This window comes from Cupressus sempervirens, chromosome 2, assembly GCF_028749045.1.
Source record: "Cupressus sempervirens isolate cs-2001-9-10 chromosome 2, ASM2874904v1, whole genome shotgun sequence".
Classification (NCBI taxonomy): Eukaryota; Viridiplantae; Streptophyta; class Pinopsida; order Cupressales; family Cupressaceae; genus Cupressus; species Cupressus sempervirens.
Window position 1 is genome coordinate 645,204,341 of NC_143119.1, and position 12,015 is coordinate 645,216,355.

Genomic DNA, 12,015 nt, shown 5'->3' on the forward strand with positions numbered 1-12,015 from the left:
GTAAAGATTAGTATATCATCTAGATATACCACCACAAATCTCCCAGTGAAGTCTTTAAGCACTTCATTCATGAGCCTCATGAATGTGCTAGGAGCATTAGAGAGACCAAATGATATCACTAGCCATTCATATAGCCCATCTATTGTCTTGAATGTTGTCTTCCATTCATCTCCCTCCTTAATCCTAATTTGGTGGTATCCACTCTTGAAGTCCATCTTTGTGAAGTACATTGCTTGACAATCCATGAGATCTTCAATCCTAGGTAAGAGAAACCTATACCTTTTTGTGATCCTATTTATAGCCCTTGAGTCTATACATAGGCTCCATTTTCTCCCCTTCTTGGATGCTAGTACAGTAGGGACTGCACATGGGCTTATGCTCTTCTTGACCAATCCTTTATTCAAAAGTTCTTGTACTTGTCTTGCCACTTCCAAGTTTTGGTATGGAGTGAGCTTGTATGCTAGTTTGTTTGGAAAAGATACACCAGGTACAAAATCTATTTGATGGCTTATCACCCTTCTAGGATATAAAGTAGTAGGGGTTCCATCACTTACAGTGTCTTTATATTTCTCAAGAAATGCTTGCATCTCTACTAGCAGTGGCTTTTTTACTATCTTCTCCTCTCCTTTTGACTTCAACACAAGTACAAAACTTTGGCTCTTATCATCCCTGAGGTCTTTGAAAAATTCCTTCCCACTACATAGCAACACACTAGACACCTTGGATTGTAGTTCTTCTCCTTCCAACAAATATTTAATTTTAAAGGTTTTGCCTCATTTCTTGAATGATATGGAGTTTGCTTTCCCATCATACACTACCTCTCTGTCATATTGCTAGTGTCTACCTAATAGTAGATGGAAAGCATCCATGGGAAAAATGTCACACAATAACTTGTCCTTGTACCCCGCTATGGAGAAATCAACCCAAGTCTATTCGTTGACTAGTATAATTTGACCCTCATTGAGCCAGGTCATCCTATATGGATTCACATGGGGCATCTTAGTTAGTTTAAGCTTTTCAACTACCTCCAATGATATGATGTTATTAGTAGATCTTTAATCCACCACTGCCTTACAAACCTTTCCAAGGATCTTGCATCTGATCCAAACCAAAGCCCTCCTATGCTTAGGCTCATCAGGAGTAGATCTCTTTATCAACACCCTCCTAAACATAAGGTTGTCACCTTTTTCAAATTCTATGTGGTCCACTTCATTCTCCTTGCCACTAGAGTTATCCTCTTGTACATATGCCACTCTCTTGTCATGATTTGAAGAAGAGGGCTTTTCGAGGCATCTATATGTTGGATGACCTAGTTGACCACAATTGTAACACTTCATACTAGAAAAGTATGAGTTACTTTTTCTTGATCCTCTACCCCTACTGGAACCTCCTTGGTTACCTCTTCCTCTATTGTAACCTCCTCTAGGATTGCTTTAAGTGGCTTGCTCAGTGAGCTTGGTCTCACCTTGGTTCCTCTCCTCATTACCTCTGCCTTGGTATCCCCCTCTTTGTCCTCTCTAATTTCTACCCTTGCCTCTATCCTTTAAGTTTGTTTCCCCTTTCTTCCTAGTATTCTCTTCCACCTTTAGGGCTAGTTGATGACACCTTTAAACAATAGTATGTGTCCATAAGCTTAGATCCTCTTAGATATTCCATTTTAATCTACCCAAGTACCTAGCCACCTTTATTGGCTCTTCCTCTTTCTTCTTGTATCTAAGGCATTAGCTTTGAAACTCCTCTATATAAGAGTCCACATCCAAGTCTCTTTGTTTCAATCCTTGTGTCCTTTTGTGGAGTTGAGTCTCATAGTCCTCTGGTAGGAAATTCTCCCTTAGTTTGGTTACCATGGCATTCCAATTGGCTATAGGCTTCTTGCTTATCCCGACCTTCTTATCTTGGACATATTTCCACCAAGTCAATGTTGATCCTTTGAGTCTTGACTTGGCTACTTTGATCTTTTGTGCCTTTGACACCCCTTTACATTTAAAATGGTTCTTCATCCCATCTATCCAATCCATCATTGCATCTATGTCCATCTTCCCACTAAATAGTGACACACCTTCCAAGGCTTTTCTTCCTAGGGCTTTAATGGACTTCAAGAAAGTTTATTCATTCAAGATAGGGCCTGGCTTAGGGACAACATATTATTTTACTATCTCCTTACCCCTAACATTGCTCTCTTCTTCTTTCTTCTTAGCTACATCAACAACTGCATCCAACTTTACCTTTACCTCCACTAAGGCCTCTTCAAGGAGTTTATTCTTCTCCTTTTTCTCATCAACTTCCTTATCTAGCTTTGCATTTGTCACCATACTTGACTCACCCACTGATTATCCAATAGCTACAGACATACACTTCCTCCCCAAGTCCTCAATATGCTATGATACCACTCTAATATGACACCCAGTCTTGCTCCTACCCTAGCTTCCTCTAGGGTCACCTTAAGCTTTCTCTTGACCTAATAGGGTTACTAGTTACCCTATTCTCCTTAGGGTCCTAATAGCGAGGTCCTAGGCCATTCAACTAGTGCAAACTAATTAGTTAGAACAACAACTCTCCATCACCATTCCTTAAGCTTGATTCAACCCTTTCCACTTCTTCACACCAAAACTACAAACGAACCCAAAAAATCAACTGACACTCCAAATGGAGGAATGGTCATCTAGTAGTGCTTTTGGATTATGTTCAAGGTCCACAACCATAACCAAACTTGAAACCCTAATTGAGTTCCAAAATCATGCAAGATTACACAAAAATGCTTGTATAGGGCTACAAGAAATTAGCCCTCCTAATGAATAAAATCCCAAATAACTTGAAAAGGTCCTTAACAAGGGGAAAAATAAACAATTGATCTAGACACCTTTTTTAGGGAACTCAAGGATATTGGTGGTCTTGGTTTCCCAAGCAATTCATATATACAACCACAAATTAAGCCTAAAAATAATGGTTTTAAGGGTCTAGTAGGTTTTCTAACAAAAAGTATGTTTTACTCTCCTTAGAAATTCCTCCAATGCCTCCCATTGAGGATAGAGATTCTTAACACATTCTACCATCTTTCTTCAAGCTTGGATTGAAACAATCTGAGTATTCAATCCCTCTTATTAGCTCTGCACTTGACTGTGATCCCTAGCCATACATCTCTGGCTCACCTAGGGCATCACCACAAAAATTGTTCCCTTGCTTCCCAGGGCCCCTCCTTCACTATATAGTATGTACAAGTATTCATCTCCCAAATCTAAAGAGGTCCTACAGATCCTATGGTGGGAGAGGGAGTTATGACTCCATCTTGCTCAAACACTTGATTCTTAACAATAGCTAAACAAAATGCAAAATACTTTATTCAAGCAACTAAAACCTTAAAAAAAAAAAAAAACTAAAGTTGGAATAACCAATCAAACTCCTCTAACACTTATAAACACAACAAATCCAAATTCAATCCATTAAAATACCAAGATCCACAAAAGCATAGAAACTATAACTGATTAACTTGCTGACAGTCCGTACACCAAAATGTCTCAAATTTCCAACCCTTTCAAAAAGTAGAGGATGGACTTATAAAAATATTCCAACTCCTATCCCAATTGCTTTAGATAGTTACCAAGCTCCAACTAAAAAGTTGCTCGAATGCAACAAAAAATTGTTAATGTTGTAAATAACAACATTGACATTTTTTTAGACATTTTACATCTTTAAGTGTTTGATCCTTAAACTTGCTCGAAAGGTTACCAAACCTTACCAAAAGCATTAAATTGATACAAGACATGTAAAAAGGTTCTAAAAACACTTATTGGCCATCCTACCCTTCAAAACATAGAGATGCTCTATTAGACCTAATTAAGCAACTATGAGAAATTTAGGCCTTATGTGGCTTGTTCACCTTACTCACCTCAAACTAGGACTAGGTTAGTCCTATTATTAATCTAGCAGGGTGGCTAGCACCACTACAAGCCAAAATATCCTAGGAGCCCTAGGTATTTCACAAGCCTGCCTAGGTGCCCCAGCACCATGGATGATTATCACTTAAGACTCCACAAGCCCCCTACTTATACCCAACTAATCCAAAATTTGGCCTAGCAAGTTACAAATTAAATTAAGCCTTACATTAAATACATGTTGAGTCACAAGTCGACCTCCAATAGATATTTAATACCAAAATACCTTAAAAGGCTTACAACACTCATTAAATACATAGAACAAATAACCAAGACCCAAATAGGTCCACACAAAATTCCATGATTACTCCACATCATGATCTCACACAACATGTATTAAATGCTCCAACTTGATCACGAGAATCTACAAGAACTCCATCTCTCAATCCAAATTGCCGAGTGTCAACAAATTAACAAGCATTGTTGAGCTCCCACAAGCATTGCTGAGTTCCTCACATGCTGAGCAACAATGAAGATGTCGAGCAAGCCTTCAATGGCTGAGCCCCTTCAGTGACCAAGCTCCTCGCACAACATTATACCCAAGAACTACCTAGTAAAGACTGAGCACTAGTCCTTCCACGACTGAATTCTCCAACTCCAAGGCCAAAGCCACTTCACCCTGTAGTATTGCCAACTACCCTAGGATGATCTTACATTAGGAGGTTGGTTAGTGCTAATATTATTAAACTCCCTTCTATTATACCACTTCTTCCTTCTACTACATTAAGTTCACACTTTGATCCTAAAGCCTTTTGTCAATATCATGGTTAACCTGGCCATGATACTGAGATGTGTTGTACTCTAAAAATAATATTCAAGACTTGATTGATTCTAATATTTTATCTATGTTGGAATAGTCAGGATAGATAGGATGCTAGGGGGGTGGTGTGAATCAGTATCCTCTAAAACTTTTCACACTCAAATAAATTTAGTCCTTTCCATTTTCACCTAATGTAACTTGGTAATCACTGATCTTTCATTACATTACTTTACAAATGAAAATGACATAAATGATTTAAAATTCATAATTCAAAACATATAAGCTCATGAAAAATAACACATAATACAAATATTTGGTATCACAAAACCCTTGGTCAAAGGGAAAATTGTGGTGGGGATGGTACCCACAAATCCATCACTACTACAGTAAGAGGTTGCCTTGTTAGGGTTATAATGTTTGTCACTTTTGATGACTTACTTAGTTAGGAGTATGCAATATGACCTATTTAGATCTACCTTTTTAAAGGGTTTTACAACACTCTTCAAGTGTTTCCTCGGTTAAGAGTTTACATATAAGACTATTAAGTCCACCTTTTTAAATGATTTAGGAAACAACTACAATGGTCATAAAATAACAACAATGATATTTACAATAGCAACTTACTTTGTTGGATTGGACCCCTCTTCTATTATGTAATTATCACCTTATTATGATAGATCTGCAATTCATTCCAACTCTGTCCTTGTCTCTGATCTCTCTGACCTCTATACTTGACCTTGATCTCTTCCTCTCTTTAATATTTCCTTCAACAATACTTCTCCAACAAAATTTAGACCATCAACAACTTTAAAACTATTCTCATTGTCATTTTGCTTTACCTAATTAAGGTTTTAGAAATTTATGGAATAATTCTTTGATCGTGATCAATGGTTCTAAAAGTATCCATCTTTTCATTCCTTTACATCTTAAATTTCATTGGTCCTTCTAACCTTGTAATCATGCACAATCAATTCACATTCTTTAATAAAATATTTTCAAATCTTTACCTCAATTCATGTAAACCATTTTCCTTTCTCGATAGAATTATGTTGCATTAGAATGTGTGTCAATTCAAACTCTGATATCATCATTGTATCACTTAGTATATACATTGTTATTCCTTACTAAAACTCAGTAACAAATTTCTTGGCATCTTTGTGTAGCTTGGTAAACTCTATGCTTGTTCATCTCTGACTTCTCTACAACTTGGTATAATTTGAATTGCTTGGTGAATACTTGAGCTCAGGCATGCTTAACAATATTCACTTATCTCCTCCTTCATAGCTCATACAATATGATGGCTTGGTTGGTATACACATTTTGACTATAATAGGCAATATGATTCCTTGTAGAAATAACATTCTCCCCCTTTGACAATAGTGTCAAAAACATTATGTACATAGATAATTCAACCTTTATACAAAATTCTCCAACTCATAAACTCCCCTATACATATGCTTCCCCCCAGTATAGCTTTTTTTTTTGAAAATTCTTTTTCAAAATTCTTTTTGTTTTCAATATACATATAATATCTCCTTATAACTCTAAAACACATACAAACAAACATATATACCGAGAAGGATATATATCTCTTTTTTGACACTTATGTCAAAAGAATTATTAACATAGAAAAATACTTACATTGGGAATAAGCCAAAATGTTCCAAGAAATCTTTGTGCTTCTTCAATATTATCTCAAAAGTATTATCCCAATTTGACCTTATCAACTCTAAACCCTTATTTTCAATCTTCAACTTGACCGCAAGATCAGTCATACGATCAACAATTAAAAGACTCAGGGTGGCTATGGGAACATTTTCATCTCTAATATGTATTTTCATAACCTCCAAATGAGGTAGTAGCAAAACTTGAATCAAATTAATTTATGTTCTCGTATTGCTCTCTTCCTACAAAAATTCATGCTGAAGTCCTATGAGGAATCTTACTTGGGTATAGTGCAATGAAGATGTACTCGAGTCTTTGCTTAATTCATCTGCACTGAACTTCATATCTTCATCAATTTTCCTCACCTTATCTTTTACCTCTCTTGTAATGAATGGAATCTCATACAGTTTATGAAATAATGATAAAAAAATTTGAACAACAACCTCCAATACTGTAATAATAGTGGCTAAGCCCACTTGCTCAATAGCAATCTTGGTCGAAACTTTCTCCAGCACTCTATTTTCAAATTTATTCTCATTCATCTACATCAACAAGGAATTTGCATCAATATCTAGATCATTTAGTTTATCAAGAATTTAAAAAAGTTAATCCAAGATAGGTGCTTTCTCATTCAAATCCATTCATGGTGGGACTTCCAAAACTATATCTTTTACATAATGAAGCACCTGCTTCTGCTTGTGCTCTCTTCTCAGCCTTGCTTGTTCCTTCTTTATTTCACATAACTCTAGATAAATATCCATTTGGTCATCATCCAAGGTGTTTGGATCCCAACTTGGTATAATGACTTCTTCATCCAAAGTTACTTAGTTTGACTAAAATGAATGTGAATCCTTCTTTTAGCTTCCCTCTGCTGTTGCTCACTGAAACTACTTGGGGCAATGGAACTTGGATTTCCAAATTTTGCAATGTAATGCTTGTTTCTATTTGTGAAGCTTCCTCCTACTTGACTTTTTCATCTATAGATAATTGTGACACATAAGGTAAAAGTATCACACTCGATGTTGTGTCCTTTTCTCCATTATTCTTGACCTCAACAATCGATATTTCCTCTACTTTAACTTGAGGTATTTTCAAAGCTATTGTATGTAAGAATATAGGATCAATATAAAAACTTGATAAATTGCTCAGGAAAGTAAATCCTCTAGTTTTTGGTTCTTTTGCAAGAATTAGTTGCCCATCCCCAATTATTCCCTCACTTAGAGGTTCATTGGCTGGTGCTAGATCACCTATAGTAGAAATATCTACATTGTGCTCCATGGAGTCTTCTCCAATTTGAGCATGTTCTGTTCCAATATTCTCATCTCTAGTATTACCTATATTCCCCCCATGAGTCTTTTGCTCAGTATTCTCATTCACTTGTTGTTTTTCAGTTTGTAATGTGGTATTTGCTAGCATAAGTAAGGAATCGATTACTATGTCATTAATATCTTATTCCTTTGGCTTTGAAAAATATCTAATTTACTAAATGATTGACTAAGATCTAGGTATGTGTGCATGTATGGGCTTAGTTGTTACTATTATAGTTATTTCTTCATCTTTCTTATGTGGCTCGATTGACACTACATCTGTGAAATCTTCAATTGTTACACTATTTTACTTTCCAATAATGTCTCCCACCATTTGATGTACGAAATCAATAAAATCTTGTGGAGTGATGTTGATATACTCATCTTCTTTACTTTCATGTTCAACATCTTGCTTAGTTTGTGTGTCATCCACATCAATTGTTTCAATGGGGTCCTTAATATTATAAATATATCTCTATATCATTTCAAAATCTTCATCAACAAGTTTCAAATTATTAGATAAAACATAAATAGCTCTACATTTTTGTAAAAATTGGTCCTTGTATTTCTCTAAAGCCTTAGTAAACTCATCCAAACCAAATTCAAGCATAATATTTGCCAATATTCTACTCCTCATTTATTTCTCTATTCTTAAGGCATATTGCCACCGACTGTGAATCCTCTAATAAAGTTCATTAGGAAATTGGTCTCCAATTTCCAATGGTGCATATTTAAATTTTGTCATCATGACAATTAATCCATATTCTATTCTCTTCTTGTCTTACTCACTCATTATTTAATATTTGTAATATTTAAAAGTTCCTAGACCACTATTATCACTAAGAGCTTGTACAGTTTCATCTATAGTTTTGGGACTTTTATAAGAACTTCTTGGGTATGACTTACCTCATCAGATTTTATTTTCTCACTGTCATGTGTATCATCATCATTATCTTTAACTATGAACTTCCTTCTCCATTTTGTAGATGTCTTGGCCTCTTTGCTATATGACTAGATAATGTGCTTTCTCTTTTGATATATTTTTACTTGTGCAACAAGCTTTTTAATTTTAACAACACCCTTCCCTAATGGTGTAGCTTCTCGTGTTGCTCAGTTTCTTGACCTTGTAGCCTTGAGGCTTTTGTGGGTAGTTGCAAGTCTTTTCTTACCTTTTGATGATTGTGGCTTGATAATAACAAATAAATTTCCCTTCCCTTCTTCCCCTACTTCATCTTCTCCTTTACCCTTAGTGATCATTAGTGGTTTATCAATTTCATCACCACCGAATGTACTCTCTAGTGTACTTAAAAATTTCTTAAGTTTCTTCTCAAATTTGGTAACAATGATATCAATTTCTATCTTCCCCTTGGCCTCCTCATAAGTATTGAATAATGGAGCCTCTCTATCCATTGGTTATTTTAACATTCTTCAATAGCCTTAGTAGCCTAATCGATATTCACTTCATAGTCCATTGATTCTAACCATGCAACTCTCGGTAAAATAACTTTGACAAGCATGTTATCAATATCAACAAGAAAAAAATACATCATCATCATACTTTTCAACTAGAGTAGGGGGAATCCTGAACCTTTGGTTCATTATGATCTTGAAATTCTCAAAATACTCAAAATTATTTCCTAGTGCCTAAATCTATTCATTGATTTGGTAAATGACTAGATTATCTGATTTCCAGTTGACTTGACTAGTTGATGGAAAATATTTTTGCATGTAAACGAAAATACATACCAAAAGTGAGCCAAACTTGCATGTATTTGTTCTCACAACTCAGATGGTCTTCAATTATCTACCAGTTGCTTGAGCTAAAGCTTGACAATGTCATATTTATGACCTTTCTTAATAATTTTGTAAACAATATCAATAGCCATGCACAAAGCATTATTCAATATGCTAGAATGAAATAGTTTTTATGCCACCACATACACATCAAATTTAATCTCAAAGTCTATAATAGTGTCCACTCTTAAACCTCTTCCATCCCATTGTGCCTTTTTGTTTTCCTCAATTTCATGCTTGGGGGCCATTCAGATGGTTTTGGCTTTTTCTATGATAGGGTATCTTGATACCATATGAATACCATCCTTTTTTATTTTAAAAAGTGCATCCAACCACATGTGCATATCATGCACTTTACTTAGAACTACCCTAATCCAATTTTCTTTGAACTCCTTTGGGAAATGTAGGGCATGTATGAGACTAGTTGCCTACAAATATTTGAACTTGTCTTTCAACTTAAAATTAACACACATTTGACCATATAACTCACAAAGTTCATGATTTATGAATTCTCCAATTTTACAGTGGAAAAATGAATGGATATCATTAACGAGTAAAAAACTACGTGGAATCGCAGATAGGGCACCCACCTTGTCCATTTGTGTTACAATTTTTGGGTACAGTTTATACTTTGGCTCTTCACAAACATCATTCTAATTCAATTTCAGGGGGTTCACCTTTGCCTTGGTCTGTCTCTTTGTGTTGGTCAAGCTTGAAGCTATTTTTTTTAATAGGGTTTTGGAAAATACTTGACTGATAGCTTAGTTAGCTTCCAACTCACCTGGGTCTCAATTTCATTGTTAAAATATCATTTCAAAAGCATCAACAAAATATTCTCCTCTCAAATCTCTCAACTTTGTTCTTAGCTCTTTGAAATGTAGGGTGAACAAATAAACATTGAAAACCCAATATATATGTCACAACTTTACCTTTTTTGACCATAGGGTGCATTGAATTCATCATACTCCATGTTCTTACTTCTCTAATGAGCTCAATTACCATTAGTTTCTTGGGTGCATCACACTTCAATCACTGCTCGAGTAAAAAATTACCATACCTTTGATGTTACAAACTCTGTTGTATCTTTTGGTACATAGTTAGCAACATACTTGGTAAGGCTAATTGATTGTAATATTTCCATATTCCATATATTATCCTTGTGCATCAAAATTATGTAGATTTGGACTTTCTTCCATTTTAATCTAGGAGTTGGTGTAGGATAAATTATTAGTCATGTAGTTCCTTACCTCCTCCTAAGGCTTAGTTAGAGTCGGTGGTTACACCTAATCCATTGGATGAGATGTCCCCATTTGTTGTACTTGATGTCTCATTTTATTTTGACTTCTTTCTCCATGTTTTATTTACCTACTAATGAATTTCATCCACACTTATCTTGCATTTACCTTTTGAATCTACTTCTTTTGGTGCTGACACTCACTTTTTATAGTTCTTGCTTAGATGAATATCCTTATGACAATGATAACATGCCATGCCAAAATCTCTCCAGTTACTAGATCTTCCTCTAAAATGTAATCTCTTGCAATTTATAACAATATGATCATAATTTGAATCTACTTCTTTTGGCACTGATGCTCACTTTCTATAGTTCTTTCTTAGATGAATATCCTTGTGGCAATGATAACATGTCATGCCAAAATCTCTCCAGTTACTAGATCTTCCTCGAAAATTTAATCTCTTGCAATTTTCAACAATATGACCACACTACCCACATGAAATACATGAATACAATGTGTTATAATCCCAATTGATTGCATTTTTTTTCCTCAGTTTCCAATTGGTCTTCATCAGTGGTCTGCATTCTTGTGGCTTATGTCCAAACCTATTGCAAGTATAGTAGTAGCCATTAAACACATACTTCTTAAGTGATTGGATAAAGTTGGATCAACACTCATATGCTTGATGTCCATACTTATACAAATGATAACAATAACCATCACATTTGGGAGTAACATTGCTCTTACAATTTTTGCTTCTATATACATTTATTGTGTGTCTAGGCTTTCCACAATGATAACATGTTGGTTCCTTTAGCGTTGGGCTTGTGTACACATTTTTTTATTCTACTTTATTTGAGGATTCACCTTGCTTGGTTGAGGAGTTCTTAGTATAGCCTTAGCTAAATGTGTCTCTTAGTCAACTCTACCCTCTGAGTTGTTCATCTAGTAAGTTGATACTTTCTTGTAATCTCTTCATTCTCTCAATTAGTTCTATCTTAGTTCTCTCTTCAATCTTTCATTTTCAATCCTCAATTCAATAATCTCTTCCATCTTCTGACCAATATCATGGTTTTTACCGAGTAGCTAATGTATCAAAGTGATTTTGTGTCAATATTGAGATCTCTTCATCTTTTGCATCTAGTCTTGCAATAATTTGTCTCTTTTCATCTTCCATCATTTGTTTGTCATCCTCAACTTTTCTCTTTTATTCCATTACTTCACACATTCTTGCAGACTACACTTCTTGTTCTCTTTTTAGTGATTTGACATGCTGAGTAAGAATATGATTTTTCTCCAATAGATCAGCTATGGTAGCATCA